General features: G+C 41.9%; 98 pseudogenes; all 98 read left to right on the plus strand.

The window, feature by feature from the left end:
* Positions 1-291: 291 nt before the first annotated feature.
* LOC142745098 (5S ribosomal RNA) lies at positions 292-410 on the plus strand (annotated as a pseudogene).
* Positions 411-477: 67 nt separating this feature from the next.
* LOC142745845 (5S ribosomal RNA) lies at positions 478-596 on the plus strand (annotated as a pseudogene).
* A 439-nt stretch (positions 597-1,035) lies between these two features.
* Positions 1,036-1,154, plus strand: LOC142743976 (5S ribosomal RNA; annotated as a pseudogene).
* A 1,091-nt stretch (positions 1,155-2,245) lies between these two features.
* LOC142746933 (5S ribosomal RNA) lies at positions 2,246-2,364 on the plus strand (annotated as a pseudogene).
* A 67-nt stretch (positions 2,365-2,431) lies between these two features.
* Positions 2,432-2,550, plus strand: LOC142746217 (5S ribosomal RNA; annotated as a pseudogene).
* A 67-nt stretch (positions 2,551-2,617) lies between these two features.
* LOC142747461 (5S ribosomal RNA) lies at positions 2,618-2,736 on the plus strand (annotated as a pseudogene).
* Positions 2,737-2,803: 67 nt separating this feature from the next.
* LOC142745644 (5S ribosomal RNA) lies at positions 2,804-2,922 on the plus strand (annotated as a pseudogene).
* A 67-nt stretch (positions 2,923-2,989) lies between these two features.
* Positions 2,990-3,108, plus strand: LOC142743978 (5S ribosomal RNA; annotated as a pseudogene).
* Positions 3,109-3,175: 67 nt separating this feature from the next.
* LOC142747149 (5S ribosomal RNA) lies at positions 3,176-3,294 on the plus strand (annotated as a pseudogene).
* A 367-nt stretch (positions 3,295-3,661) lies between these two features.
* On the plus strand, positions 3,662-3,780 carry LOC142745894 (5S ribosomal RNA; annotated as a pseudogene).
* Positions 3,781-3,847: 67 nt separating this feature from the next.
* On the plus strand, positions 3,848-3,966 carry LOC142744354 (5S ribosomal RNA; annotated as a pseudogene).
* Positions 3,967-4,033: 67 nt separating this feature from the next.
* LOC142745103 (5S ribosomal RNA) lies at positions 4,034-4,152 on the plus strand (annotated as a pseudogene).
* Positions 4,153-4,219: 67 nt separating this feature from the next.
* LOC142744427 (5S ribosomal RNA) lies at positions 4,220-4,338 on the plus strand (annotated as a pseudogene).
* A 67-nt stretch (positions 4,339-4,405) lies between these two features.
* LOC142745828 (5S ribosomal RNA) lies at positions 4,406-4,524 on the plus strand (annotated as a pseudogene).
* Positions 4,525-4,591: 67 nt separating this feature from the next.
* LOC142747190 (5S ribosomal RNA) lies at positions 4,592-4,710 on the plus strand (annotated as a pseudogene).
* A 67-nt stretch (positions 4,711-4,777) lies between these two features.
* LOC142746344 (5S ribosomal RNA) lies at positions 4,778-4,896 on the plus strand (annotated as a pseudogene).
* Positions 4,897-5,336: 440 nt separating this feature from the next.
* On the plus strand, positions 5,337-5,455 carry LOC142743980 (5S ribosomal RNA; annotated as a pseudogene).
* A 67-nt stretch (positions 5,456-5,522) lies between these two features.
* LOC142744176 (5S ribosomal RNA) lies at positions 5,523-5,641 on the plus strand (annotated as a pseudogene).
* A 67-nt stretch (positions 5,642-5,708) lies between these two features.
* On the plus strand, positions 5,709-5,827 carry LOC142745300 (5S ribosomal RNA; annotated as a pseudogene).
* Positions 5,828-5,894: 67 nt separating this feature from the next.
* On the plus strand, positions 5,895-6,013 carry LOC142744153 (5S ribosomal RNA; annotated as a pseudogene).
* A 67-nt stretch (positions 6,014-6,080) lies between these two features.
* Positions 6,081-6,199, plus strand: LOC142744397 (5S ribosomal RNA; annotated as a pseudogene).
* Positions 6,200-6,266: 67 nt separating this feature from the next.
* Positions 6,267-6,385, plus strand: LOC142745262 (5S ribosomal RNA; annotated as a pseudogene).
* A 67-nt stretch (positions 6,386-6,452) lies between these two features.
* Positions 6,453-6,571, plus strand: LOC142744059 (5S ribosomal RNA; annotated as a pseudogene).
* Positions 6,572-6,824: 253 nt separating this feature from the next.
* On the plus strand, positions 6,825-6,943 carry LOC142744135 (5S ribosomal RNA; annotated as a pseudogene).
* Positions 6,944-7,010: 67 nt separating this feature from the next.
* On the plus strand, positions 7,011-7,129 carry LOC142744738 (5S ribosomal RNA; annotated as a pseudogene).
* Positions 7,130-7,196: 67 nt separating this feature from the next.
* On the plus strand, positions 7,197-7,315 carry LOC142747255 (5S ribosomal RNA; annotated as a pseudogene).
* A 67-nt stretch (positions 7,316-7,382) lies between these two features.
* Positions 7,383-7,501, plus strand: LOC142746694 (5S ribosomal RNA; annotated as a pseudogene).
* A 67-nt stretch (positions 7,502-7,568) lies between these two features.
* Positions 7,569-7,687, plus strand: LOC142747066 (5S ribosomal RNA; annotated as a pseudogene).
* Positions 7,688-7,754: 67 nt separating this feature from the next.
* Positions 7,755-7,873, plus strand: LOC142746592 (5S ribosomal RNA; annotated as a pseudogene).
* Positions 7,874-9,079: 1,206 nt separating this feature from the next.
* On the plus strand, positions 9,080-9,198 carry LOC142745335 (5S ribosomal RNA; annotated as a pseudogene).
* Positions 9,199-9,265: 67 nt separating this feature from the next.
* LOC142743981 (5S ribosomal RNA) lies at positions 9,266-9,384 on the plus strand (annotated as a pseudogene).
* A 253-nt stretch (positions 9,385-9,637) lies between these two features.
* Positions 9,638-9,756, plus strand: LOC142743982 (5S ribosomal RNA; annotated as a pseudogene).
* A 67-nt stretch (positions 9,757-9,823) lies between these two features.
* On the plus strand, positions 9,824-9,942 carry LOC142747150 (5S ribosomal RNA; annotated as a pseudogene).
* A 67-nt stretch (positions 9,943-10,009) lies between these two features.
* On the plus strand, positions 10,010-10,128 carry LOC142746218 (5S ribosomal RNA; annotated as a pseudogene).
* Positions 10,129-10,309: 181 nt separating this feature from the next.
* On the plus strand, positions 10,310-10,428 carry LOC142745908 (5S ribosomal RNA; annotated as a pseudogene).
* A 67-nt stretch (positions 10,429-10,495) lies between these two features.
* Positions 10,496-10,614, plus strand: LOC142747092 (5S ribosomal RNA; annotated as a pseudogene).
* A 67-nt stretch (positions 10,615-10,681) lies between these two features.
* LOC142743983 (5S ribosomal RNA) lies at positions 10,682-10,800 on the plus strand (annotated as a pseudogene).
* A 253-nt stretch (positions 10,801-11,053) lies between these two features.
* Positions 11,054-11,172, plus strand: LOC142744568 (5S ribosomal RNA; annotated as a pseudogene).
* A 66-nt stretch (positions 11,173-11,238) lies between these two features.
* Positions 11,239-11,357, plus strand: LOC142746421 (5S ribosomal RNA; annotated as a pseudogene).
* Positions 11,358-11,610: 253 nt separating this feature from the next.
* LOC142744165 (5S ribosomal RNA) lies at positions 11,611-11,729 on the plus strand (annotated as a pseudogene).
* A 67-nt stretch (positions 11,730-11,796) lies between these two features.
* LOC142744769 (5S ribosomal RNA) lies at positions 11,797-11,915 on the plus strand (annotated as a pseudogene).
* Positions 11,916-11,982: 67 nt separating this feature from the next.
* Positions 11,983-12,101, plus strand: LOC142746397 (5S ribosomal RNA; annotated as a pseudogene).
* A 67-nt stretch (positions 12,102-12,168) lies between these two features.
* On the plus strand, positions 12,169-12,287 carry LOC142743984 (5S ribosomal RNA; annotated as a pseudogene).
* A 67-nt stretch (positions 12,288-12,354) lies between these two features.
* LOC142746040 (5S ribosomal RNA) lies at positions 12,355-12,473 on the plus strand (annotated as a pseudogene).
* Positions 12,474-12,540: 67 nt separating this feature from the next.
* LOC142746809 (5S ribosomal RNA) lies at positions 12,541-12,659 on the plus strand (annotated as a pseudogene).
* A 67-nt stretch (positions 12,660-12,726) lies between these two features.
* LOC142744796 (5S ribosomal RNA) lies at positions 12,727-12,845 on the plus strand (annotated as a pseudogene).
* Positions 12,846-12,912: 67 nt separating this feature from the next.
* Positions 12,913-13,031, plus strand: LOC142743947 (5S ribosomal RNA; annotated as a pseudogene).
* A 67-nt stretch (positions 13,032-13,098) lies between these two features.
* Positions 13,099-13,217, plus strand: LOC142744316 (5S ribosomal RNA; annotated as a pseudogene).
* A 67-nt stretch (positions 13,218-13,284) lies between these two features.
* Positions 13,285-13,403, plus strand: LOC142745336 (5S ribosomal RNA; annotated as a pseudogene).
* Positions 13,404-13,470: 67 nt separating this feature from the next.
* On the plus strand, positions 13,471-13,589 carry LOC142743985 (5S ribosomal RNA; annotated as a pseudogene).
* A 253-nt stretch (positions 13,590-13,842) lies between these two features.
* On the plus strand, positions 13,843-13,961 carry LOC142744275 (5S ribosomal RNA; annotated as a pseudogene).
* A 67-nt stretch (positions 13,962-14,028) lies between these two features.
* LOC142744879 (5S ribosomal RNA) lies at positions 14,029-14,147 on the plus strand (annotated as a pseudogene).
* A 67-nt stretch (positions 14,148-14,214) lies between these two features.
* LOC142744131 (5S ribosomal RNA) lies at positions 14,215-14,333 on the plus strand (annotated as a pseudogene).
* A 67-nt stretch (positions 14,334-14,400) lies between these two features.
* LOC142744317 (5S ribosomal RNA) lies at positions 14,401-14,519 on the plus strand (annotated as a pseudogene).
* A 67-nt stretch (positions 14,520-14,586) lies between these two features.
* Positions 14,587-14,705, plus strand: LOC142743986 (5S ribosomal RNA; annotated as a pseudogene).
* Positions 14,706-14,958: 253 nt separating this feature from the next.
* LOC142744276 (5S ribosomal RNA) lies at positions 14,959-15,077 on the plus strand (annotated as a pseudogene).
* Positions 15,078-15,144: 67 nt separating this feature from the next.
* On the plus strand, positions 15,145-15,263 carry LOC142746548 (5S ribosomal RNA; annotated as a pseudogene).
* A 67-nt stretch (positions 15,264-15,330) lies between these two features.
* On the plus strand, positions 15,331-15,449 carry LOC142745762 (5S ribosomal RNA; annotated as a pseudogene).
* Positions 15,450-15,516: 67 nt separating this feature from the next.
* Positions 15,517-15,635, plus strand: LOC142745044 (5S ribosomal RNA; annotated as a pseudogene).
* A 67-nt stretch (positions 15,636-15,702) lies between these two features.
* On the plus strand, positions 15,703-15,821 carry LOC142746167 (5S ribosomal RNA; annotated as a pseudogene).
* A 67-nt stretch (positions 15,822-15,888) lies between these two features.
* Positions 15,889-16,007, plus strand: LOC142746092 (5S ribosomal RNA; annotated as a pseudogene).
* Positions 16,008-16,074: 67 nt separating this feature from the next.
* LOC142744880 (5S ribosomal RNA) lies at positions 16,075-16,193 on the plus strand (annotated as a pseudogene).
* A 67-nt stretch (positions 16,194-16,260) lies between these two features.
* LOC142745404 (5S ribosomal RNA) lies at positions 16,261-16,379 on the plus strand (annotated as a pseudogene).
* A 67-nt stretch (positions 16,380-16,446) lies between these two features.
* On the plus strand, positions 16,447-16,565 carry LOC142744319 (5S ribosomal RNA; annotated as a pseudogene).
* Positions 16,566-16,632: 67 nt separating this feature from the next.
* Positions 16,633-16,751, plus strand: LOC142746617 (5S ribosomal RNA; annotated as a pseudogene).
* Positions 16,752-17,004: 253 nt separating this feature from the next.
* On the plus strand, positions 17,005-17,123 carry LOC142747860 (5S ribosomal RNA; annotated as a pseudogene).
* A 66-nt stretch (positions 17,124-17,189) lies between these two features.
* Positions 17,190-17,308, plus strand: LOC142745160 (5S ribosomal RNA; annotated as a pseudogene).
* A 385-nt stretch (positions 17,309-17,693) lies between these two features.
* LOC142745230 (5S ribosomal RNA) lies at positions 17,694-17,812 on the plus strand (annotated as a pseudogene).
* Positions 17,813-17,878: 66 nt separating this feature from the next.
* On the plus strand, positions 17,879-17,997 carry LOC142744559 (5S ribosomal RNA; annotated as a pseudogene).
* Positions 17,998-18,064: 67 nt separating this feature from the next.
* LOC142747414 (5S ribosomal RNA) lies at positions 18,065-18,183 on the plus strand (annotated as a pseudogene).
* Positions 18,184-18,250: 67 nt separating this feature from the next.
* On the plus strand, positions 18,251-18,369 carry LOC142746051 (5S ribosomal RNA; annotated as a pseudogene).
* A 67-nt stretch (positions 18,370-18,436) lies between these two features.
* LOC142746304 (5S ribosomal RNA) lies at positions 18,437-18,555 on the plus strand (annotated as a pseudogene).
* Positions 18,556-18,622: 67 nt separating this feature from the next.
* Positions 18,623-18,741, plus strand: LOC142746064 (5S ribosomal RNA; annotated as a pseudogene).
* Positions 18,742-18,808: 67 nt separating this feature from the next.
* Positions 18,809-18,927, plus strand: LOC142746874 (5S ribosomal RNA; annotated as a pseudogene).
* A 67-nt stretch (positions 18,928-18,994) lies between these two features.
* On the plus strand, positions 18,995-19,113 carry LOC142746083 (5S ribosomal RNA; annotated as a pseudogene).
* Positions 19,114-19,180: 67 nt separating this feature from the next.
* LOC142746076 (5S ribosomal RNA) lies at positions 19,181-19,299 on the plus strand (annotated as a pseudogene).
* A 67-nt stretch (positions 19,300-19,366) lies between these two features.
* On the plus strand, positions 19,367-19,485 carry LOC142746558 (5S ribosomal RNA; annotated as a pseudogene).
* A 67-nt stretch (positions 19,486-19,552) lies between these two features.
* LOC142744077 (5S ribosomal RNA) lies at positions 19,553-19,671 on the plus strand (annotated as a pseudogene).
* Positions 19,672-19,738: 67 nt separating this feature from the next.
* LOC142745171 (5S ribosomal RNA) lies at positions 19,739-19,857 on the plus strand (annotated as a pseudogene).
* A 67-nt stretch (positions 19,858-19,924) lies between these two features.
* Positions 19,925-20,043, plus strand: LOC142746306 (5S ribosomal RNA; annotated as a pseudogene).
* Positions 20,044-20,110: 67 nt separating this feature from the next.
* LOC142746087 (5S ribosomal RNA) lies at positions 20,111-20,229 on the plus strand (annotated as a pseudogene).
* A 67-nt stretch (positions 20,230-20,296) lies between these two features.
* LOC142745424 (5S ribosomal RNA) lies at positions 20,297-20,415 on the plus strand (annotated as a pseudogene).
* Positions 20,416-20,482: 67 nt separating this feature from the next.
* LOC142746242 (5S ribosomal RNA) lies at positions 20,483-20,601 on the plus strand (annotated as a pseudogene).
* A 67-nt stretch (positions 20,602-20,668) lies between these two features.
* LOC142746099 (5S ribosomal RNA) lies at positions 20,669-20,787 on the plus strand (annotated as a pseudogene).
* Positions 20,788-20,854: 67 nt separating this feature from the next.
* Positions 20,855-20,973, plus strand: LOC142746559 (5S ribosomal RNA; annotated as a pseudogene).
* Positions 20,974-21,040: 67 nt separating this feature from the next.
* On the plus strand, positions 21,041-21,159 carry LOC142744727 (5S ribosomal RNA; annotated as a pseudogene).
* Positions 21,160-21,226: 67 nt separating this feature from the next.
* On the plus strand, positions 21,227-21,345 carry LOC142744078 (5S ribosomal RNA; annotated as a pseudogene).
* Positions 21,346-21,412: 67 nt separating this feature from the next.
* Positions 21,413-21,531, plus strand: LOC142744466 (5S ribosomal RNA; annotated as a pseudogene).
* A 67-nt stretch (positions 21,532-21,598) lies between these two features.
* Positions 21,599-21,717, plus strand: LOC142744189 (5S ribosomal RNA; annotated as a pseudogene).
* Positions 21,718-21,784: 67 nt separating this feature from the next.
* Positions 21,785-21,903, plus strand: LOC142745823 (5S ribosomal RNA; annotated as a pseudogene).
* Positions 21,904-21,944: 41 nt separating this feature from the next.
* LOC142745858 (5S ribosomal RNA) lies at positions 21,945-22,063 on the plus strand (annotated as a pseudogene).
* Positions 22,064-22,130: 67 nt separating this feature from the next.
* Positions 22,131-22,249, plus strand: LOC142744467 (5S ribosomal RNA; annotated as a pseudogene).
* A 67-nt stretch (positions 22,250-22,316) lies between these two features.
* LOC142745929 (5S ribosomal RNA) lies at positions 22,317-22,435 on the plus strand (annotated as a pseudogene).
* Positions 22,436-22,502: 67 nt separating this feature from the next.
* LOC142744728 (5S ribosomal RNA) lies at positions 22,503-22,621 on the plus strand (annotated as a pseudogene).
* A 67-nt stretch (positions 22,622-22,688) lies between these two features.
* LOC142747060 (5S ribosomal RNA) lies at positions 22,689-22,807 on the plus strand (annotated as a pseudogene).
* Positions 22,808-22,874: 67 nt separating this feature from the next.
* Positions 22,875-22,993, plus strand: LOC142746496 (5S ribosomal RNA; annotated as a pseudogene).
* Positions 22,994-23,060: 67 nt separating this feature from the next.
* LOC142745575 (5S ribosomal RNA) lies at positions 23,061-23,179 on the plus strand (annotated as a pseudogene).
* Positions 23,180-23,246: 67 nt separating this feature from the next.
* Positions 23,247-23,365, plus strand: LOC142746872 (5S ribosomal RNA; annotated as a pseudogene).
* Positions 23,366-23,428: the final 63 nt, after the last annotated feature.

Genomic DNA, 23,428 nt, shown 5'->3' on the forward strand with positions numbered 1-23,428 from the left:
TGTGGGAGACTGTCTGGGAATCCGTGGTGTGGTTGACTTTTTATTATGTCGTTAAGATTTAGTTTCACAATAGATTAAATAGGACTATGGATTAAAGCATTTAACGTCAATGGCCATTCTAATCTGAATGTGCCTGCTCTAGTCCGATCGCAGAAGTTACACAGCTTAAGGCCTCGCTAGTACCAGTGTGGGAGACTGTCTGGGAATCCATGGTGCGGTTGAATTTTTATTATGTCGTTTAGATTTTGTTTCACAATCGATTAAAAAGGACTATGGATTAAAGCATTTAATGTCAATGGCCATTTTAAGCTGAATGTCCCTGCTCTCGTCAGATCGCAGAAGTTACACAGCTTAAGGCCTCGCTAGTACCAGTGTGGGAGACTGTCTGGGAATCCGTGGTGCGGTTGACTTTTTATTATGTCGTTTAGATTTTGTTTCACAATCGATTAAAAAGGACTATGGATTAAAGCATTTGTTGTTAATGGCCATTCTAAGCTGAATGTGCCTGCTCTCGTCAGATCGCAGAAGTTACACAGCTTAAGGCCTTGCTAGTACCAGTGTGGGAGGCTGTCTGGGAATCCGTGGTGCGGTTGACTTTTTATTATGTCGTTTAGATTTTGTTTCACAATCGATTAAAAAGGACTATGGATTAAAGCATTTAATGTCAATGGCAATTCTAAGCTGAATGTGCCTGCTCTCGTTAGATCGCAGAAGTTACACAGCTTAACGCCTCACTAGTACCAGTGTGGGAGACTGTCTGGGAATCCGTGGTGTGGTTGACTTTTTATTATGTCGTTAAGATTTAGTTTCACAATAGATTAAATAGGACTATGGATTAAAGCATTTAACGTCAATGGCCATTCTAATCTGAATGTGCCTGCTCTAGTCCGATCGCAGAAGTTACACAGCTTAAGGCCTCGCTAGTACCAGTGTGGGAGACTGTCTGGGAATCCATGGTGCGGTTGAATTTTTATTATGTCGTTTAGATTTTGTTTCACAATCGATTAAAAAGGACTATGGATTAAAGCATTTAATGTCAATGGCCATTCTAAGCTGAATGTCCCTGCTCTCGTCAGATCGCAGAAGTTACACAGCTTAAGGCCTCGCTAGTACCAGTGTGGGAGACTGTCTGGGAATCCGTGGTGCGGTTGACTTTTTATTATGTAGTTTAGATTTTGTTTCACAATCAATTAAAAAGGACTATGGATTAAGCATTTAATGTCAATGGCCATTCTAAGCTGAATGTCCCTGCTCTCGTCAGATCGCAGAAGTTACACAGCTTAAAGAGGCTCTGTCCCCAGATTTTGCAACCCCTATCTGCTATTGCAGCAGATAGGCGCTGCAATGTAGATTACAGTAACGTTTTTACTTTTAAAAAACGAGCATTTTTGGCCAAGTTATGACCATTTTCGTATTTATGCAAATGAGGCTTGCAAAAGTACAACTGGGCGTGTTGAAAAGTAAAAGTACAACTGGGCGTGTATTATGTGCGTACATCGGGGCGTGTTTACTACTTTTACTAGCTGGGCGTTGTGTATAGAAGTATCAACCACTTCTCTTCACAACGCCCAGCTTCTGGCAGTGCAGACACAGCCGTGTTCTAGAGAGATCACGCTGTGACGTCACTCACAGGTCCTGCATCATGTCAGACGAGCGAGGACACCGGCACCAGAGGCTACAGATGATTCTGCAGCAGCATCGGCGTTTGCAGGTAAGTCGATGTAGCTACTTACCTGCAAATGCTGATGCTGCTGCAGAATCAACTGTAGCCTCTGGTGCCGACACGATGCAGGACCTGTGAGTGAAGTCACAGATCTGCACTGCCAGAAGCTGGGCGTTCTGAAGAGAAGTGGATGATACTTCTCATCAGAAAGCCCAGCTAGTAAAAGTAGTAAACACGCCCCGATGTGACACACATAATACACGCCCAGTTGTACTTTTACTTTTCAACACGCCCAGTTGTACTTTTGCAAGCCTCATTTGCATAAATACGAAAATGGTCATAACTTGGCCAAAAATGCTCGTTTTTTAAAAATAAAAACGTTACTGTAATCTACATTGCAGCGCCTATCTGCTGCAATAGCAGATAGGGGTTGCAAAATCTGGTGACAGAGCCTCTTTAAGGCCTCGCTAGTACCAGTGTGGGAGACTGTCTGGGAATCCGTGGTGCGGTTGACTTTTTATTATGTTGTTTAGATTTTGTTTCACAATAGATTAAATAGGACTATGGATTAAAGCATTTAACGTCAATGGCCATTCTAATCTGAATGTGCCTTCTCTCGTCAGATCGCAGAAGTTACACAGCTTAAGGCCTCGCTAGTACCAGTGTGGGAGACTGTCTGGGAATCCGTGGTGCGGTTGACTTTTTATTATGTCGTTTAGATTTTGTTTCACAATCGATTAAAAAGGACTATGGATTAAAGCATTTAACGTCAATGGCCATTCTAAGCTGAATGTGCCTGCTCTCGTCTGATCTTAGAAGTTACACAGCTTAAGGCCTCGCTAGTACCAGTGTGGGAGACTGTCTGGGAATCCGTGGTGCGGTTGACTTTTTATTATGTCGTTTAGATTTTGTTTCACAATCGATTAAAAAGGACTATGGATTAAAACATTTAATGTCAATGGCCATTCTAAGCTGAATGTGCCTGCTCTCGTCAGATCGCAGAAGTTACACAGCTTAAGGCCTCGCTAGTACCAGTGTGGGAGACTGTCTGGGAATCCGTGGTGCAGTTGACTTATTATTATGTCGTTTAGATTTTGTTTCACAATCGATTAAAAAGGACTATGGATTAAAGCATTTAATGTCAATGGCCATTCTAAGCTGAATGTGCCTGCTCTCGTAAGATCGCAGAAGTTACACAGCTTAAGGCCTCGCTAGTACCAGTGTGGGAGACTGTCTGGGAATCCGTGGTGCGGTTGAATTTTTATTATGTCGTTTAGATTTTGTTTCACAATCGATTTAAAAGGACTATGGATTAAAGCATTTAATGTCAATGGCCATTCTAAGCTGAATGTCCCTGCTCTCGTCAGATCGCAGAAGTTACACAGCTTAAGGCCTCGCTAGTACCAGTGTGGGAGACTGTCTGGGAATCCGTGGTGCGGTTGACTTTTTATTATGTCGTTTAGATTTTGTTTCACAATCGATTAAAAAGGACTATGGATTAAAGCATTTAATGTCAATGGCCATTCGAAGCTGAATGTGCCTTCTCTCGTCAGATCGCAGAAGTTACACAGCTTAAGGCCTCGCTAGTACCAGTGTGGGAGACTGTCTGGGAATCCGTGGTGCGGTTGACTTTTTATTATGTCGTTTAGATTTTGTTTCACAATCGATTAAAAAGGACTATGGATTAAAGCATTTAACGTCAATGGCCATTCTAAGCTGAATGTGCCTGCTCTCGTCTGATCTTAGAAGAAACACAGCTTAAGGCCTCGCTAGTACCAGTGTGGGAGACTGTCTGGGAATCCGTGGTGCGGTTGACTATTTATTATGTTGTTTAGATTTTGTTTCACAATAGATTAAATAGGACTATGGATTAAGGCTTTTAATGTCAATGGCCATTCTAAACTGTCTGGGAATCCGTGGTGCGGTTGACTTTTTATTATGTCGTTTAGATTTTGTTTCACAATAGATTAAATAGGACTATGGATTAAAGCATTTAATGTCAATGGCCATTCCAAGCTGAATGTCCCTGCTCTCGTCAGATCGCAGAAGTTACACAGCTTAAGGCTTCGCTAGTACCAGTGTGGGAGACTGTCTGGGAATCCGTGGTGCGGTTGACTTTTTATTATGTCGTTTAGATTTTGTTTCACAATCAATTAAAAAGGACTATGGATTAAAGCATTTAATGTCAATGGCCATTCTAAGCTGAATGTGCCTGCTCTCGTCAGATCGCAGAAGTTAGACAGCTTAAGGCCTCGCTAGTACCAGTGTGGGAGACTGTCTGGGAATCCGTGGTGCGGTTGCCTTTTTATTATGTCGTTTAGATTTTGTTTCACAATAGATTAAATAGGACTATGGATTAAAGCATTTAACGTTAATGGCCATTCTAAGCTGAATGTGCCTGTTCTCGTCAGATCGCAGAAGTTACACAGCTTAAGGCCTCGCTAGTACCAGTGTGGGAGACTGTATGGGAATCCGTGGTGCGGTTGACTTTTTATTATGTCGTTTAGATTTTGTTTCACAATCGATTAAAAAGGACTATGGATTAAAGCATTTAATGTCAATGGCCATTCTAAGCTGGATGTGCCTGCTCTCGTCAGATCGCAGAAGTTACACAGCTTAAGGCCTCGCTAGTACCAGTGTGGGAGACTGTCTGGGAATCCGTGGTGCGGTTGCCTTTTTATTATGTCGTTTAGATTTTGTTTCACAATAGATTAAAAAGGACTATGGATTAAAGCATTTCATGTCAATGGCCATTCTAAGCTGAATGTGCCTGCTCTCGTCAGATCGCAGAAGTTACACAGCATAAGGCCTTGCTAGTACCAGTGTGGGAGACTGTCTGGGAATCCGTGGTGCGGTTGACTTTTTATTATGTCGTTTAGATTTTGTTTCACAATCGATTAAAAAGGACTATGGATTAAAGCATTTAATGTTAATGGCCATTCTAAGCTGAATGTACCTGCTCTCGTTAGATCGCAGAAGTTACACAGCTTAACGCCTCCCTAGTACCAGTGTGGGAGACTGTCTGGGAATCCGTGGTGCGGTTGACTTTTTATTATGTCGTTTAGATTTTGTTTCACAATAGATTAAATAGGACTATGGATTAAATCATTTAACGTCAATGGCCATTCTAAGCTGAATGTGCCTGCTCTCGTCAGATCGCAGAAGTTACCCAGCTTAAGGACTCGCTAGTACCAGTGTGGGAGACTGTCTGGGAATCCGTGGTGCGGTTGACTTTTTATTATGTCGTTTAGATTTTGTTTCACAATAGATTAAATAGGACTATGGATTAAAGCATTTAATGTCAATGGCCATTTCTAAGCTGAATGTGCCTGCTCTCGTCAGATCGCAGAAGTTACACAGCCTAAGCCCTCGCTAGTACCAGTGTGGGAGACTGTCTGGGAATCCGTGGTGTGGTTGACTTTTTATTATGTCGTTTAGATTATGTTTCACAATAGATTAAATAGGACTATGGATTAAAACATTTAACGTCAATACCCATTCTAAACTGAATGTGCCTGCTCTCGTCAGAACGCAGAAGTTACACAGCTTAAGGCCTCGCTAGTACCAGTGTGGGAGACTGTCTGGAAATCCGTGGTGTGGTTGAATTTTTATTATGTCGTTTAGATTTTGTTTCACAATCGATTAAAAAGGACTATGGATTAAAGCCTTTAATGTCAATGGCCATTCTAAGCTGAATGTCCCTGCTCTCGTCAGATCGCAGAAGTTACACAGCTTAAGGCCTCGCTAGTACCAGTGTGGGAGACTGTCTGGGAATCCGTGGTGCGGTTGACTTTTTATTATGTCGTTTAGATTTTGTTTCACAATAGATTAAATAGGACTATGGATTAAAACATTTAACGTCAATGGCCATTCTAAGCTGAATGTACCTGCTCTCGTCAGATCGCAGAAGTTACACAGCTTAAGGCCTCGCTAGTACCAGTGTGGGAGACTGTCTGGGAATCCGTGGTGCGGTTGAATTTTTATTATGTCGTTTAGATTTTGTTTCACAATCGATTAAAAAGGACTATGGATTAAAGCATTTAATGTCAATGGCCATTCTAAGCTGAATGTGCCTGCTCTCGTCAGATCGCAGAAGTTACACAGCTTAAGGCATCGCTAGTACCAGTGTGGGAGACTGTCTGGGAATCCGTGGTGCGGTTGACTTTTTATTATGTCGTTTAGATTTTGTTTCACAATAGATTAAATAGGACTATGGATTAAAGCATGTAACGTTAATGGCCATTCTAAGCTGAATGTGCCTGCTCTCGTCAGATCGCAGAAGTTACACAGCTTAAGGCCTCGCTAGTACCAGTGTGGGAGACTGTCTGGGAATCCGTGGTGCGGTTGACTTTTTATTATGTTGTTTAGATTTTGTTTCACAATCGATTAAAAAGGACTATGGATTAAAGCATTTGATGTCAATGGCCATTCTAAGCTGAATGTGCCTGCTCTCGTCAGATCGCAGAAGTTACACAGCTTAAGGCCTCGCTAGTACCAGTGTGGGAGACTGTCTGGGAATCCGTGGTGCGGTTGCCTTTTTATTATGTCGTTTAGATTTTGTTTCACAATCGATTAAAAAGGACTATGGATTAAAGCATTTCATGTCAATGGCCATTCTAAGCTGAATGTGCCTGCTCTCGTCAGATCGCAGAAGTTACACAGCTTAAGCCCTCGCTAGTACCAGTGTGGGAGACTGTCTGGGAATCCGTGGTGCGGTTGACTTTTTATTATGTTGTTTAGATTTTGTTTCACAATAGATTAAATAGGACTATGGATTAAGGCTTTTAATGTCAATGGCCATTCTAAGCTGAATGTGCCTGCTCTCGTCAGATCGCAGAAGTTACACAGCTTAAGGCCTCGCAAGTACCAGTGTGGGAGACTGTCTGGGAATCCGTGGTGCGGTTGACTTTTTATTATGTCGTTTAGATTTTGTTTCACAATCGATTAAAAAGGACTATGGATTAAAGCATTTAATGTAAATGGCCATTCTAAGCTGAATGTCCCTGCTCTCGTCATATCGCAGAAGTTACACAGCTTAAGGCCTCGCTAGTACCAGTGTGGGAGACTGTCTGGGAATCCGTGGTGCGGTTGCCTTTTTATTATGTCGTTTAGATTTTATTTCACAATAGATTAAAAAGGACTATGGATTAAAGCATTTAATGTCAATGGCCATTCTAAGCTGAATGTGCCTGCTCTCTTCAGATCGCAGAAGTTACACAGCTTAAGGCCTCGCTAGTACCAGTGTGGGAGACTGTCTGGGAATCCGTGGTGCGGTTGACTTTTTATTATGTCGTTTAGATTATGTTTCACAATAGATTAAATAGGACTATGGATTAAAGCATTTAACGTCAATAGCCATTCTAAGCTGAATGTGCCTGCTCTCGTCAGAACGCAGAAGTTACACAGCTTAAGGCCTCGCTAGTACCAGTGTGGGAGACTGTCTGGGAATCCGTGGTGCGGTTGAAATTTTATTATGTCGTTTAGATTTTGTTTCACAATCGATTAAAAAGGACTATGGATTAAAGCATTTAATGTCAATGGCCATTCCAAGCTGAATGTCCCTGCTCTCGTCAGATCGCAGAAGTTACACAGCTTAAGGCCTCGCTAGTACGAGTGTGGGAGACTGTCTGGAAATCCGTGGTGCGGTTGACTTTTTATTATGTCGTTTAGATTATGTTTCACAATAGATTAAATAGGACTATGGATTAAAGCCTTTAATGTCAATGGCTATTCTAAGCTGAATGTGCCTGCTCTCGTCAAATCGCAGAAGTTACACAGCTTAAGACCTCGCTAGTACCAGTGTGGGAGACTGTCTGGGAATCCGTGGTGCGGTTGACTTTTTATTATGTCGTTTAGATTTTGTTTCACAATCGATTAAAAAGGACTACGGATTAAAGCATTTAATGGCAATGGCCATTCTAAGCTGAATGTGCCTGCTCTCGTTAGATCGCAGAAGTTACACAGCTTAACGCCTCGCTAGTACCAGTGTGGGAGACTGTCTGGGAATCCGTGGTGCGGTTGACTTTTTATTATGTCGTTTAGATTTTGTTTCACAATAGATTAAATAGGACTATGGATTAAAGGATTTAACGTCAATGGCCATTCTAAGCTGAATGTGCCTGCTCTCATCAGATCGCAGAAGTTACACAGCTTAAGTCCTCGCTAGTACCAGTGTGGGAGACTGTCTGGGAATCCGTGGTGCGGTTGCATTTTTATTATGTCGTTTAGATTTTGTTTCACAATCGATTAAAAAGGACTATGGATTAAAGCATTTAATGTCAATGGCCATTCTAAGCTGAATGTCCCTGCTCTCGTCAGATCGCAGAAGTTACACAGCTTAAAGAGGCTCTGTCACCAGATTTTGCAACCCCTATCTGCTATTGCAGCAGATAGGCGCTGCAATGTAGATTACAGTAACGTTTTTACTTTTAAAAAACGAGCATTTTTGGCCAAGTTATGACCATTTTCGTATTTATGCAAATGAGGCTTGCAAAAGTACAACTGGGCATGTTGAAAAGTAAAAGTACAACTGGGCGTGTATTATGTGCGTACATCGGGGCGTGTTTACTACTTTTACTAGCTGGGCGTTGTGTATAGAAGTATCAACCACTTCTCTTCACAACGCCCAGCTTCTGGCAGTGCAGACACAGCCGTGTTCTAGAGAGATCACGCTGTGACGTCACTCACAGGTCCTGCATCATGTCAGACGAGCGAGGACACCGGCACCAGAGGCTACAGATGATTCTGCAGCAGCATCGGCGTTTGCAGGTAAGTCTATGTAGCTACTTACCTGCAAATGCTGATGCTGCTGCAGAATCAACTGTAGCCTCTGGTGCCGACACGATGCAGGACCTGTGAGTGAAGTCACAGATCTGCACTGCCAGAAGCTGGGTGTTCTGAAGAGAAGTGGATGATACTTCTCATCAGAAAGCCCAGCTAGTAAAAGTAGTAAACACGCCCCGATGTGACACACATAATACACGCCCAGTTGTACTTTTACTTTTCAACACGCCCAGTTGTACTTTTGCAAGCCTCATTTGCATAAATACGAAAATGGTCATAACTTGGCCAAAAATGCTCGTTTTTTAAAAATAAAAACGTTACTGTAATCTACATTGCAGCGCCTATCTGCTGCAATAGCAGATAGGGGTTGCAAAATCTGGTGACAGAGCCTCTTTAAGGCCTCGCTAGTACCAGTGTGGGAGACTGTCTGGGAATCCGTGGTGCGGTTGACTTTTTATTATGTTGTTTAGATTTTGTTTCACAATAGATTAAATAGGACTATGGATTAAGGCTTTTAATGTCAATGGCCATTCTAAACTGTCTGGGAATCCGTGGTGCGGTTGACTTTTTATTATGTCGTTTAGATTTTGTTTCACAATAGATTAAATAGGACTATGGATTAAAGCATTTAATGTCAATGGCCATTCTAAGCTGAATGTCCCTGCTCTCGTCAGATCGCAGAAGTTACACAGCTTAAGGCCTCGCTAGTACCAGTGTGGGAGACTGTCTGGGAATCCGTGGTGCGGTTGAATTTTTATTATGTCGTTTAGATTTTGTTTCACAATCGATTAAAAAGGACTATGGATTAAAGCATTTAATGTCAATGGCCATTCTAAGCTGAATGTCCCTGCTCTCGTCAGATCGCAGAAGTTACACAGCTTAAGGCCTCGCTAGTACCAGTGTGGGAGACTGTCTGGGAATCCGTGGTGCGGTTGACTTTTTATTATGTCGTTTAGATTTTGTTTCACAATAGATTAAATAGGACTATGGATTAAAGCATTTAACGTCAATGGCCATTCTAAGCTGAATGTGCCTTCTCTCGTCAGAACGCAGAAGTTACACAGCTTAAGGCCTCGCTAGTACCAGTGTGGGAGACTGTCTGGGAATCCGTCGTGCGGTTGAATTTTTATTATGTCGTTTAGATTTTGTTTCACAATCGATTTAAAAGGACTATGGATTAAAGCATTTAATGTCAATGGCCATTCTAAGCTGAATGTCCCTGCTCTCGTCAGATCGCAGAAGTTACACAGCTTAAGGCCTCGCTAGTACCAGTGTGGGAGACTGTCTGGGAATCCGTGGTGCGGTTGACTTTTTATTATGTCGTTTAGATTTTGTTTCACAATCGATTAAAATGGACTATGGATTAAAGCATTTAATGTCAATGGCCATTCGAAGCTGAATGTGCCTTCTCTCGTCAGATCGCAGAAGTTACACAGCTTAAGGCCTCGCTAGTACCAGTGTGGGAGACTGTCTGGGAATCCGTGGTGCGGTTGACTTTTTATTATGTCGTTTAGATTTTGTTTCACAATCGATTAAAAAGGACTATGGATTAAAGCATTTAACGTCAATGGCCATTCTAAGCTGAATGTGCCTGCTCTCGTCTGATCTTAGAAGTTACACAGCTTAAGGCCTCGCTAGTACCAGTGTGGGAGACTGTCTGGGAATCCGTGGTGCGGTTGACTTTTTATTATGTTGTTTAGATTTTGTTTCACAATAGATTAAATAGGACTATGGATTAAGGCTTTTAATGTCAATGGTCATTCTAAGCTGTCTGGGAATCCGTGGTGCGGTTGACTTTTTATTATGTCGTTTAGATTTTGTTTCACAATAGATTAAATAGGACTATGGATTAAAGCATTTAATGTCAATGGCTATTCTAAGCTGAATGTCCCTGCTCTCGTCAGATCGCAGAAGTTACACAGCTTAAGGCCTCGCTAGTACCAGTGTGGGAGACTGTCTGGGAATCCGTGGTGCGGTTGAATTTTTATTATGTCGTTTAGATTTTGTTTCACAATCGATTAAAAAGGACTATGGATTAAAGCATTTAATGTCAATGGCCATTCTAAGCTGAATGTCCCTGCTCTCGTCAGATCGCAGAAGTTACACAGCATAAGGCCTCACTACTACCAGTGTGGGAGACTGTCTGGGAATCCGTGGTGCGGTTGACTTTTTATTATGTAGTTTAGATTTTGTTTCACAATCGATTAAAAAGGACTATGGATTAAAGCATTTAATGTCAATGGCCATTCTAAGCTGAATGTCCCTGCTCTCGTCAGATCGCAGAAGTTACACAGCTTAAGGCCTCGCTAGTACCAGTGTGGGAGACTGTCTGGGAATCCGTGGTGCGGTTGACTTTTTATTATGTCGTTAAGATTTAGTTTCACAATAGATTAAATAGGACTATGGATTAAAGCATTTAACGTCAATGGCCATTCTAATCTGAATGTGCCTGCTCTCGTCCGATCACAGAAGTTACACAGCTTAAGGCCTCGCTAGTACCAGTGTGGGAGACTGTCTGGGAATCCATGGTGCGGTTGAATTTTTATTATGTTGTTTAGATTTTGTTTCACAATCGATTAAAAAGGACTATGGATTAAAGCATTTAATGTCAATGGCCATTCTAAGCTGAATGTCCCTGCTCTCGTCAGATCGCAGAAGTTACGCAGCTTAAGGCCTCGCTAGTACCAGTGTGGGAGACTGTCTGGGAATCCGTGGTGCGGTTGACTTTTTATATGTCGTTTAGATTTTGTTTCACAATCGATTAAAAAGGACTATGGATTAAAGCATTTATTGTCAATGGCCATTCTAAGCTGAATGTCCCTGCTCTCGTCAGATCGCAGAAGTTACACAGCTTAAGGCTTTGCTAGTACCAGTGTGGGAGACTGTCTGGGAATCCGTGGTGCGGTTGCCTTTTTATTATGTCGTTTAGATTTTGTTTCACAATCGATTAAAAAGGACTATGGATTAAAGCATTTAATGTTAATGGCCATTCTAAGCTGAATGTGCCTGCTCTCGTTAGATCGCAGAAGTTACACAGCTTAACGCCTCCCTAGTACCAGTGTGGGAGACTGTCTGGGAATCCGTGGTGCGGTTGACTTTTTATTATGTCGTTTAGATTTTGTTTCACAATAGATTAAATAGGACTATGGATTAAATCATTTAACGTCAATGGCCATTCTAAGCTGAATGTGCCTGCTCTCGTCAGATCGCAGAAGTTACCCAGCTTAAGGCCTCGCTAGTACCAGTGTGGGAGACTGTCTGGGAATCCGTGGTGCGGTTGACTTTTTATTATGTCGTTTAGATTTTGTTTCACAATAGATTAAATAGGACTATGGATTAAAGCATTTAATGTCAATGGCCATTCTAAGCTGAATGTGCCTGCTCTCGTCAGATCGCAGAAGTTACACAGCCTAAGGCCTCGCTAGTACCAGTGTGGGAGACTGTCTGGGAATCCGTGGTGCGGTTGACTTTTTATTATGTCGTTTAGATTATGTTTCACAATAGATTAAATAGGACTATGGATTAAAACATTTAACGTCAATAGCCATTCTAAGCTGAATGTGCCTGCTCTCGTCAGAACGCAGAAGTTACACAGCTTAAGGCCTCGCTAGTACCAGTGTGGGAGATTGTCTGGGAATCCGTGGTGTGGTTGAATTTTTATTATGTCGTTTAGATTTTGTTTCACAATCTATTAAAAAGGACTATGGATTAAAGCCTTTAATGTCAATGGCCATTCTAAGCTGAATGTCCCTGCTCTCGTCAGATCGCAGAAGTTACACAGCTTAAGGCCTCGCTAGTACCAGTGTGGGAGACTGTCTGGGAATCCGTGGTGCGGTTGACTTTTTATTATGTTGTTTAGATTTTGTTTCACAGTAGATTAAATAGGACTATGGATTAAGGCTTTTAATGTCAATGGCCATTCTAAGCTGAATGTGCCTGCTCTCGTCAGATCGCAGAAGTTACACAGCTTAAGGCCTCGCTAGTACCAGTGTGGGAGACTGTCTGGGAATCCGTGGTGCGGTTGACTTTTTATTATGTCGTTTAGATTTTGTTTCACAATCGATTAAAAAGGATTATGGATTAAAGCATTTAATGTCAATGGCAATTCTAAGCTGAATGTGCCTGCTCTCGTTAGATCGCAGAAGTTACACAGCTTAACGCCTCGCTAGTACCAGTGTGGGAGACTGTCTGGGAATCCGTGGTGCGGTTGACTTTTTATTATGTCGTTTAGATTTTGTTTCACAATAGATTAAATAGGACTATGGATTAAAACATTTAATGTCAATGGCCATTCTAAGCTGAATGTGCCTGCTCTCGTCAGATCGCAGAAGTTACACAGCTTAAGGCCTCGCTAGTACCAGTGTGGGAGACTGTCTGGGAATCCGTGGTGCGGTTGAATTTTTATTATGTCGTTTAGATTTTGTTTCACAATCGATTAAAAAGGACTATGGATTAAAGCATTTCATGTCAATGGCCATTCTAAGCTGAATGTGCCTGCTCTCGTCAGATCGCAGAAGTTACACAGCTTAAGGCCTCGCTAGTACCAGTGTGGGAGACTGTCTGGGAATCCGTGGTGCTGTTGACTTTTTATTATGTCGTTTAGATTTTGATTCACAATAGATTAAATAGGACTATGGATTAAAGCATTTAACGTCAATGGCCATTCTAAGCTGAATGTGCCTGCTCTCGTCAGAACGCAGAAGTTACACAGCTTAAGGCCTCGCTAGTACCAGTGTGGGAGACTGTCTGGGAATCCGTGGTGCGGTTGAATTTTTATTATGTCGTTTAGATTTTGTTTCACAATCTATTAAAAAGGACTATGGATTAAAGCCTTTAACGTCAATGGCCATTCTAAGCTGAATGTCCCTGCTCTCGTCAGATCGCAGAAGTTACACAGCTTAAGGCCTCGCTAGTACCAGTGTGGGAGACTGTCTGGGAATCCGTGGTGCGGTTGAATTTTTATTATGTCGTTTAGATTTTGTTTCACAATCTATTAAAAAGGACTATGGATTAAAGCCTTTAACGTCAATGGCCATTCTAAGCTGAATGTCCCTGCTCTCGTCAGATCGCAGAAGTTACACAGCTTAAGGCCTCGCTAGTACCAGTGTGGGAGACTGTCTGGGAATCCGTGGTGCGGTTGACTTTTTATTATGTCGTTTAGATTTTGTTTCACAATCGATTAAAAAGGACTATGGATTAAAGCATTTAATGTCAATGGCCATTCTAAGCTGAATGTGCCTACCCTCGTTAGATCGCAGAAATTACACAGCTTAACGCCTCGCTAGTACCAGTGTGGGAGACTGTCTGGGAATCCGTGGTGCGGGTGACTTTTTATTATGTCGTTTAGATTTTGTTTCACTATAGATTAAATAGGACTATGGATTAAAGCATTTAACGTCAATGGCCATTCTAAGCTGAATGTGCTTGCTCTCGTCAGATCGCAGAAGTTACACAGCTTAAGGCCTCGCTAGTACCAGTGTGGGAGACTGTCTGGGAATCCGTGGTGCGGTTGACTTTTTATTATGTCGTTTAGATTTTGTTTCACAATCGATTAAAAAGGACTATGGATTAAAGCATTTAATGTCAATGGCCATTCTAAGCTGAATGTGCCTGCTCTCGTCAGATCGCAGAAGTTACACAGCTTAAGGCCTCGCTAGTACCAGTGTGGGAGACTTTCTGGGAATCTGTGGTGCGGTTGCCTTTTTATTATGTCGTTTAGATTTTCTTTCACAATCGATTAAAAAGGACTATGGATTAAAGCATTTCATGTCAATGGCCATTCTAAGCTGAATGTGCCTGCTCTCGTCAGATCGCAGAAGTTACACAGCTTAAGGCCTCTTTAGTACCAGTGTGGGAGACTGTCTGGGAATCCGTGGTGCGGTTGACTTTTTATTATGTCGTTTAGATTTTGTTTCACAATAGATTAAATAGGACTATGGATTAAAGCATTTAACGTCAATGGCCATTCTAAGCTGAATGTGCCTGCTCTCGTCAGAACGCAGAAGTTACACAGCTTAAGGCCTCGCTAGTACCAGTGTGGGAGACTGTCTGGGAATCCGTGGTGCGGTTGAATTTTTATTATGTCGTTTAGATTTTGTTTCACAATCGATTAAAAAGGACTATGGATTAAAGCATTTAATGTCAATGGCCATTCTAAGCTGAATGTCCCTGCTCTCGTCAGATCGCAGAAGTTACACAGCTTAAGGCCTCGCTAGTACCAGTGTGGGAGACTGTCTGGGAATCCGTGGTGCGGTTGACTTTTTATTATGTCGTTTAGATTTTGTTTCACAATCGATTAAAAAGGACTATGGATTAAAGCATTTAATGTCAATGGCCATTCTAAGCTGAATGTGCCTGCCCTCGTTAGATCGCAGAAGTTACACAGCTTAACGCCTCGCTAGTACCAGTGTGGGAGACTGTCTGGGAATCCGTGGTGCGGGTGACTTTTTATTATGTCGTTTAGATTTTGTTTCACTATAGATTAAATAGGACTATGGATTAAAGCATTTAACGTCAATGGCCATTCTAAGCTGAATGTGCTTGCTCTCGTCAGATCGCAGAAGTTACACAGCTTAAGGCCTCGCTAGTACCAGTGTGGGAGACTGTCTGGGAATCCGTGGTGCGGTTGACTTTTTATTATGTTGTTTAGATTTTGTTTCACAATAGATTAAATAGGACTATGGATTAAAGCATTTAACGTCAATGGCCATTCTAAGCTGAATGTGCCTGCTCTAGTCAGAACGCAGAAGTTACACAGCTTAAGGCCTCGCTAGTACCAGTGTGGGAGACTGTCTGGGAATCCGTGGTGCGGGTGACTTTTTAATATGTCGTTTAGATTTTGTTTCACTATAGATTAAATAGGACTATGGATTAAAGCATTTAACGTCAATGGCCATTCTAAGCTGATTTTGCTTGCTCTCGTCAGATCGCAGAAGTTACACAGCTTAAGGCCTCGCTAGTACCAGTGTGGGAGACTGTCTGGGAATCCGTGGTGCGGTTGACTTTTTATTATGTCGTTTAGATTTTGTTTCACAATAGATTAAATAGGACTATGGATTAAAGCATTTAACGTCAATGGCCATTCTAAGCTGAATGTGCCTGCTCTAGTCAGAACGCAGAAGTTACACAGCTTAAGGCCTCGCTAGTACCGGTGTGGGAGACTGTCTGGGAATCCGTGGTGCGGTTGACTTTTTAATATGTCGTTTAGATTTTGTTTCACAATCGATTAAAAAGGATTATGGATTAAAGCATTTAATGTCAATGGCCATTCTAAGCTGAATGTGCCTGCTCTCGTTAGATCGCAGAAGTTACACAGCTTAACGCCTCGCTAGTACCAGTGTGGGAGACTGTCTGGGAATCCGTGGTGCGGTTGACTTTTTATTATGTCGTTTAGATTTTGTTTCACAATAGATTAAATACTACTATGGATTAAAACTTTTAACGTCAATGGCCATTCTAAGCTGAATGTGCCTGCTCTCGTCAGATTGCAGAAGTTACACAGCTTAAGGCCTCGCTAGTACCAGTGTGGGAGACTGTCTGGGAATCCGTGGTGCGGTTGAATTTTTATTATGTTGTTTAGATTTTGTTTCACAATCGATTAAAAAGGACTATGGATTAAAGCATTTAATGTCAATGGCCATTCTAAGCTGAATGTGCCTGCTCTCGTCAGATCGCAGAAGTTACACAGCTTAAGGCCTCGCTAGTACCAGTGTGGGAGACTTTCTGGGAATCTGTGGTGCGGTTGCCTTTTTATTATGTCGTTTAGATTTTCTTTCACAATCGATTAAAAAGGACTATGGATTAAAGCATTTCATGTCAATGGCCATTCTAAGCTGAATGTGCCTGCTCTCGTCAGATCGCAGAAGTTACACAGCTTATGGCCTCTTTAGTACCAGTGTGGGAGACTGTCTGGGAATCCGTGGTGCGGTTGACTTTTTATTATGTCGTTTAGATTTTGTTTCACAATAGATTAAATAGGACTATGGATTAAAGCATTTAACGTCAATGGCCATTCTAAGCTGAATGTGCCTGCTCTCGTCAGAACGCAGAAGTTACACAGCTTAAGGCCTCGCTAGTACCAGTGTGGGAGACTGTCTGGGAATCCGTGGTGCGGTTGAATTTTTATTATGTCGTTTAGATTTTGTTTCACAATCGATTAAAAAGGACTATGGATTAAAGCATTTAATGTCAATGGCCATTCTAAGCTGAATGTCCCTGCTCTCGTCAGATCGCAGAAGTTACACAGCTTAAGGCCTCGCTAGTACCAGTGTGGGAGACTGTCTGGGAATCCGTGATGCGGTTGCCTTTTTATTATGTCGTTTAGATTTTGTTTCACAATCGATTAAAAAGGACTATGGATTAAAGCATTTAATGTCAATGGCCATTCTAAGCTGAATGTGCCTGCCCTCGTTAGATCGCAGAAGTTACACAGCTTAACGCCTCGCTAGTACCAGTGTGGGAGACTGTCTGGGAATCCGTGGTGCGGGTGACTTTTTATTATGTCGTTTAGATTTTGTTTCACTATAGATTAAAAAGGACTATGGATTAAAGCATTTAAAGTCAATGGCCATTCTAAGCTGAATGTGCTTGCTCTCGTCAGATCGCAAAAGTTACACAGCTTAAGGCCTCGTTAGTACCAGTGTGGGAGACTGTCTGGGAATCCGTGGTGCGGTTGACTTTTTATTATGTCGTTTAGATTTTGTTTCACAATCGATTAAAAAGGACTATGGATTAAACCTCTAATGTCAATGGCCATTCTAAGCTGAATGTCCCTGCTCTCGTCAGATCGCAAAAGTTACACAGCTTAAGGCCTCGCTAGTACCAGTGTGGGAGACTGTCTGGGAATCCGTGGTGCGGTTGACTTTTTATTATGTCGTTTAGATTTTGTTTCACAATCGATTAAAAAGGACTATGGATTAAAGCATTTAATGTCAATGGCCATTCTAAGCTGAATGTGCCTGCTCTCGTCAGATCGCAGAAGTTACACAGCTTAAGGCCTCGTTAGTACCAGTGTGGGAGACTTTTTATTATGTCGTTTAGATTTTGTTTCACAATAGATTAAAAAGGACTATGGATTAAAGCATTTAATGTCAATGGCCATTCTAAGCTGAATGTGCCTGCTCTCGTCAGATCGCAGAAGTTACACAGCTTAAGGCCTCGTTAGTACCAGTGTGGGAGACTTTTTATTATGTCGTTTAGATTTTGTTTCACAATAGATTAAAAAGGACTATGGATTAAAGCATTTAATGTCAATGGCCATTCTAAGCTGAATGTGCCTGCTCTCATCAGATCGCAGAAGTTACACAGCTTAAGGCCTCGCTAGTACCAGTGTGGGAGACTGTCTGGGAATCCGTGGTGTGGTTGAATTTTTATTATGTCGTTTAGATTTTGTTTCACAATCGATTAAAAAGGACTATGGATTAAACCTTTAATGTCAATGGCCATTCTAAGCTGAATGTCCCTGCTCTCATCAGATCGCAAAAGTTACACAGCTTAAGGCCTCGCTAGTACCAGTGTGGGAGACTGTCTGGGAATCCGTGGTGCGGTTGACTTTTTATTATGTTGTTTAGATTTTGTTTCACAGTAGATTAAATAGGACTATGGATTAAGGCTTTTAATGTCAATGGCAATTCTAAGCTGAATGTGCCTGCTCTCGTCAGAACGCAGAAGTTACACAGCTTAAGGCCTCGCTAGTACCAGTGTGGGAGACTGTCTGGGAATACGTGGTGCGGTTGACTTTTTATTATGTTGTTTAGATTTTGTTTCCCAATAGATTAAATAGGACTATGGATTAAGGCTTTTAATGTCAATGGCCATTCTAAGCTGAATGTGCCTGCTCTCGTCAGATCGCAGAAGTTACACAGCTTAAGGCCTCGCTAGTACCAGTGTGGGAGACTGTCTGGGAATCCGTGGTGCGGTTGACTTTTTATTATGTCGTTTAGATTTTGTTTCACAATCGATTAAAAAGGACTATGGATTAAAGCATTTAATGTTAATGGCCATTCTAAGCTGAATGTGCCTGCTCTCGTCAGATCGCAGAAGTTACACAGCTTAAGGCCTCGCTGGTACCAGTGTGGGAGATTGTCTGGGAATCCGTGGTGCGGTTGACTTTTTATTATGTCGTTTAGATTTTGTTTCACAATAGATTAAATAGGACTATGGATTAAAACATTTAACGTCAATGGCCATTCTAAGCTGAATGTGCCTGCTCTCGTCAGATCGCAGAAGTTACACAGCTTAAGGCCTCGCTAGTACCAGTGTGGGAGACTGTCTGGGAATCCGTGGTGCGGTTGACTTTTTATTATGTCGTTTAGATTTTGTTTCACAATCGATTAAAAAGGACTATGGATTAAAGCATTTAATGTCAATGGCCATTCTAAGCTGAATGTGCCTGCTCTCGTCAGATCGCAGAAGTTTCACAGCTTAAGGCCTCGCTATTACCAGTGTGGGAGACTGTCTGGGAATCCGTGGTGCGGTTGACTTTTTATTATGTCGTTTAGATTTTGTTTCACAATCGATTAAAAAGGACTATGGATTAAAGCATTTAATGTCAATGGCCATTCTAAACTGAATGTCCCTGCTCTCGTCAGATCGCAGAAGTTACACAGCTTAAGGCCTCTCTAGTACCAGTGTGGGAGACTGTCTGGGAATCCGTGGTGCGGTTGACTTTTTATTATGTTGTTTAGATTTTGTTTCACAATCGATTAAAAAGGACTATGGATTAAAGCATTTAATGTCAATGGCCATTCTAAGCTGAATGTGCCTGCTCTCGTCAGATCGCAGAAGTTACACAGCTTAAGGCCTCGCTAGTACCAGTGTGGGAGACTGTCTGGGAATCCGTGGTGCGGTTGACTTTTTATTATGTCGTTTAGATTTTGTTTCACAATCGATTAAATAGGACTATGGATTAAAGCATTTAACGTCAATGGCCATTCTAAGCTGAATGTGCCTGCTCTCGTCAGATCGCGGAAGTTACACAGCTTAAGGCCTCGCTAGTACCAGTGTGGGAGACTGTCTGGGAATCCGTGGAGCGGTTGAATTTTTATTATGTCGTTTAGATTTTGTTTCACAATCGATTAAAAAGGACTATGGATTAAAGCATTTAATGTCAATGGCCATTCTAAGCTGAATGTGCCTGCTCTCGTCAGAACGCAGAAGTTACATAGCTTAAGGCCTCGCTAGTACCAGTGTGGGAGACTGTCTGGGAATCCGTGGTGCGGTTGACTTTTTATTATGTTGTTTAGATTTTGTTTCACAATAGATTAAATAGGACTATGGATTAAGGCTTTTAATGTCAATGGCCATTCTAAGCTGAATGTGCCTGCTCTCGTCAGATAGCAGAAGTTACACAGCTTAAGGCCTCGCTAGTACCAGTGTGGGAGACTGTCTGGGAATCCGTGGTGCGGTTGACTTTTTATTATGTCGTTTAGATTTTGTTTCACAATCGATTAAAAAGGACTATGGATTAAAGCATTTAATGTTAATGGCCATTCTAAGCTGAATGTGCCTGCTCTCGTCAGATCGCAGAAGTTACACAGCTTAAGGCCTCGCTGGTACCAGTGTGGGAGATTGTCTGGGAATCCGTGGTGCGGTTGACTTTTTATTATGTCGTTTAGATTTTGTTTCACAATAGATTAAATAGGACTATGGATTAAAACATTTAACGTCAATGGCCATTCTAAGCTGAATGTGCCTGCTCTCGTCAGATCGCAGAAGTTACACAGCTTAAGGCCTCGCTAGTACCAGTGTGGGAGACTGTCTGGGAATCCGTGGTGCGGTTGACTTTTTATTATGTCGTTTAGATTTTGTTTCACAATCGATTAAAAAGGACTATGGATTAAAGCATTTAATGTCAATGGCCATTCTAAGCTGAATGTGCCTGCTCTCGTCAGATCGCAGAAGTTTCACAGCTTAAGGCCTCGCTAGTACCAGTGTGGGAGACTGTCTGGGAATCCGTGGTGCGGTTGACTTTTTATTATGTCGTTTAGATTTTGTTTCACAATCGATTAAAAAGGACTATGGATTAAAGCATTTAATGTCAATGGCCATTCTAAACTGAATGTCCCTGCTTTCGTCAGATCGCAGAAGTTACACAGCTTAAGGCCTCGCTAGTACCAGTGTGGGAGACTGTCTGGGAATCCGTGGTGCGGTTGACTTTTTATTATGTTGTTTAGATTTTGTTTCACAATCGATTAAAAAGGACTATGGATTAAAGCATTTAATGTCAATGGCCATTCTAAGCTGAATGTGCCTGCTCTCGTCAGATCGCAGAAGTTACACAGCTTAAGGCCTCGCTAGTACCAGTGTGGGAGACTGTCTGGGAATCCGTGGTGCGGTTGACTTTTTATTATGTCGTTTAGATTTTGTTTCACAATCGATTAAATAGGACTATGGATTAAAACATTTAACGTCAATGGCCATTCTAAGCTGAATGTGCCTGCTCTCGTCAGATCGCGGAAGTTACACAGCTTAAGGCCTCGCTAGTACCAGTGTGGGAGACTGTCTGGGAATCCGTGGAGCGGTTGAATTTTTATTATGTCGTTTAGATTTTGTTTCACAATCGATTAAAAAGGACTATGGATTAAAGCATTTAATGTCAATGGCCATTCTAAGCTGAATGTGCCTGCTCTCGTCAGATCGCAGAAGTTACACAGCTTAAGGCCTCGCTAGTACCAGTGTGGGAGACTGTCTGGGAATCCGTGGTGCGGTTAACTTTTTATTATGTCGTTTAGATTTTGTTTCACAATCGATTAAAAAGGACCATGGATTAAAGCATTTAATGTCAATGGCCATTCTAAGCTGAATGTGCCTGCTCTCGTCAGAACGCAGAAGTTACATAGCTTAAGGCCTCGCTAGTACCAGTGTGGGAGACTGTCTGGGAATCCGTGGTGCGGTTGACTTTTTATTATGTTGTTTAGATTTTGTTTCACAATAGATTAAATATGACTATGGATTAAGGCTTTTAATGTCAATGGCCATTCTAAGCTGAATGTGCCTGCTCTCGTCAGATCGCAGAAGTTACACAGCTTAAGGCCTCGCTAGTACCAGTGTGGGAGACTGTCTGGGAATCAGTGGTGCGGTTGACTTTTTATTATGTCGTTTAGATTTTGTTTCACAATAGATTAAATAGGACTATGGATTAAAGCATTTAACGTCAATGGCCATTCTAAGCTGAATGTGCCTGCTCTCGTCAGATCGCAGAAGTTACACAGCTTAAGGCCTCGCTAGTACCAGTGTGGGAGACTGTCTGGGAATCCGTGGAGCCGTTGAATTTTTATTATGTCGTTTAGATTTTGTTTCACAATCGATTAAAAAGGACTATGGATTAAAGCATTTAATGTCAATGGCCATTCTAAGCTGAATGTGCCTGCTCTCGTCAGATCGCAGAAGTTACACAGCTTAAGGCCTCGCTAGTACCAGTGTGGGAGACTGTCTGGGAATCCGTGGTGCAGTTACCTTTTTATTATGTCGTTTAGATTTTGTTTCACAATCGATTAATGTCAATGGCCATTCTAAGCTGAATGTGCCTGCTCTCGTCAGAACGCAGAAGTTACATAGTTTAAGGCCTCGCTAGTACCAGTGTGGGAGATTGTCTGGGAATCCGTGGTGCGGTTGACTTTTTATTATGTTGTTTAGATTTTGTTTCACAATAGATTAAATATGACTATGGATTAAGGCTTTTAATGTCAATGGCCATTCTAAGCTGAATGTGCCTGCTCTCGTCAGATCGCAGAAGTTACACAGCTTAAGGCCTCGCTAGTACCAGTGTGGGAGACTGTCTGGGAATCAGTGGTGCGGTTGACTTTTTATTATGTCGTTTAGATTTTGTTTCACAATAGATTAAATAGGACTATGGATTAAAGCATTTAACGTCAATGGCCATTCTAAGCTGAATGTGCCTGCTCTCGTCAGATCGCAGAAGTTACACAGCTTAAGGCCTCGCTAGTACCAGTGTGGGAGACTGTCTGGGAATCCGTGGAGCGGTTGAATTTTTATTATGTCGTTTAGATTTTGTTTCACAATCGATTAAAAAGGACTATGGATTAAAGCATTTAATGTCAATGGCCATTCTAAGCTGAATGTGCCTGCTCTCGTCAGATCGCAGAAGTTACACAGCTTAAGGCCTCGCTAGTACCAGTGTGGGAGACTGTCTGGGAATCCGTGGTGCGGTTAACTTTTTATTATGTCGTTTAGATTTTGTTTCACAATCGATTAAAAAGGACTATGGATTAAAGCATTTAATGTCAATGGCCATTCTAAGCTGAATGTGCATGCTCTCGTTAGATCGCAGAAGTTAAACCGCTTAACGCCTCGCTAGTACCAGTGTGGGAGACTGTCTGGGAATCCGTGGTGCGGTTGACTTTTTATTATTTCGTTTAGATTTTGTTTCACAATAGATTAAATAATACTATGGATTAAAACATTTAACGTCAATGGCCATTCTAAGCTGAATGTGCCTGCTCTCGTCAGATCGCAGAAGTTACACTGCTTAAGGCCTCGCTAGTACCAGTGTGAGAGACTGTCTGGGAATCCGTGGTGCAGTTGACTTTTTATTATGTCGTTTAGATTTTGTTTCACAATCGATTAAAAAGGACAATGGATTAAAGCATTTAATGTCAGTGGCCATTCTAAGCTGAATGTGCCTGCTCTCGTCAGATTGCAGAAGTTACACAGCTTAAGGCCTCGCTAGTACCAGTGTGGGAGACTGTCTGGGAATCCGTGGTGCGGTTGACTTTTTATTATGTCGTTTAGATTTTGTTTCACAATAGATTAAATAGGACTATGGATTAAAGCATTTAACGTCAATGGCCATTCTAAGCTGAATGTGCCTGCTCTCGTCAGAACGCAGAAGTTACACAGCTTAAGGCCTTGCTAGTAGCAGTGTGGGAGACTGTCTGGGAATCCGTGGTGTGGTTGAATTTTTATTATGTCGTTTAGATTTTGTTTCACAATCGATTAAAAAGGACTATGGATTAAAGCCTT

The sequence above is a fragment of the Rhinoderma darwinii genome, chromosome 2, assembly GCF_050947455.1.
Source record: "Rhinoderma darwinii isolate aRhiDar2 chromosome 2, aRhiDar2.hap1, whole genome shotgun sequence".
Lineage (NCBI taxonomy): Eukaryota > Metazoa > Chordata > Amphibia > Anura > Rhinodermatidae > Rhinoderma > Rhinoderma darwinii.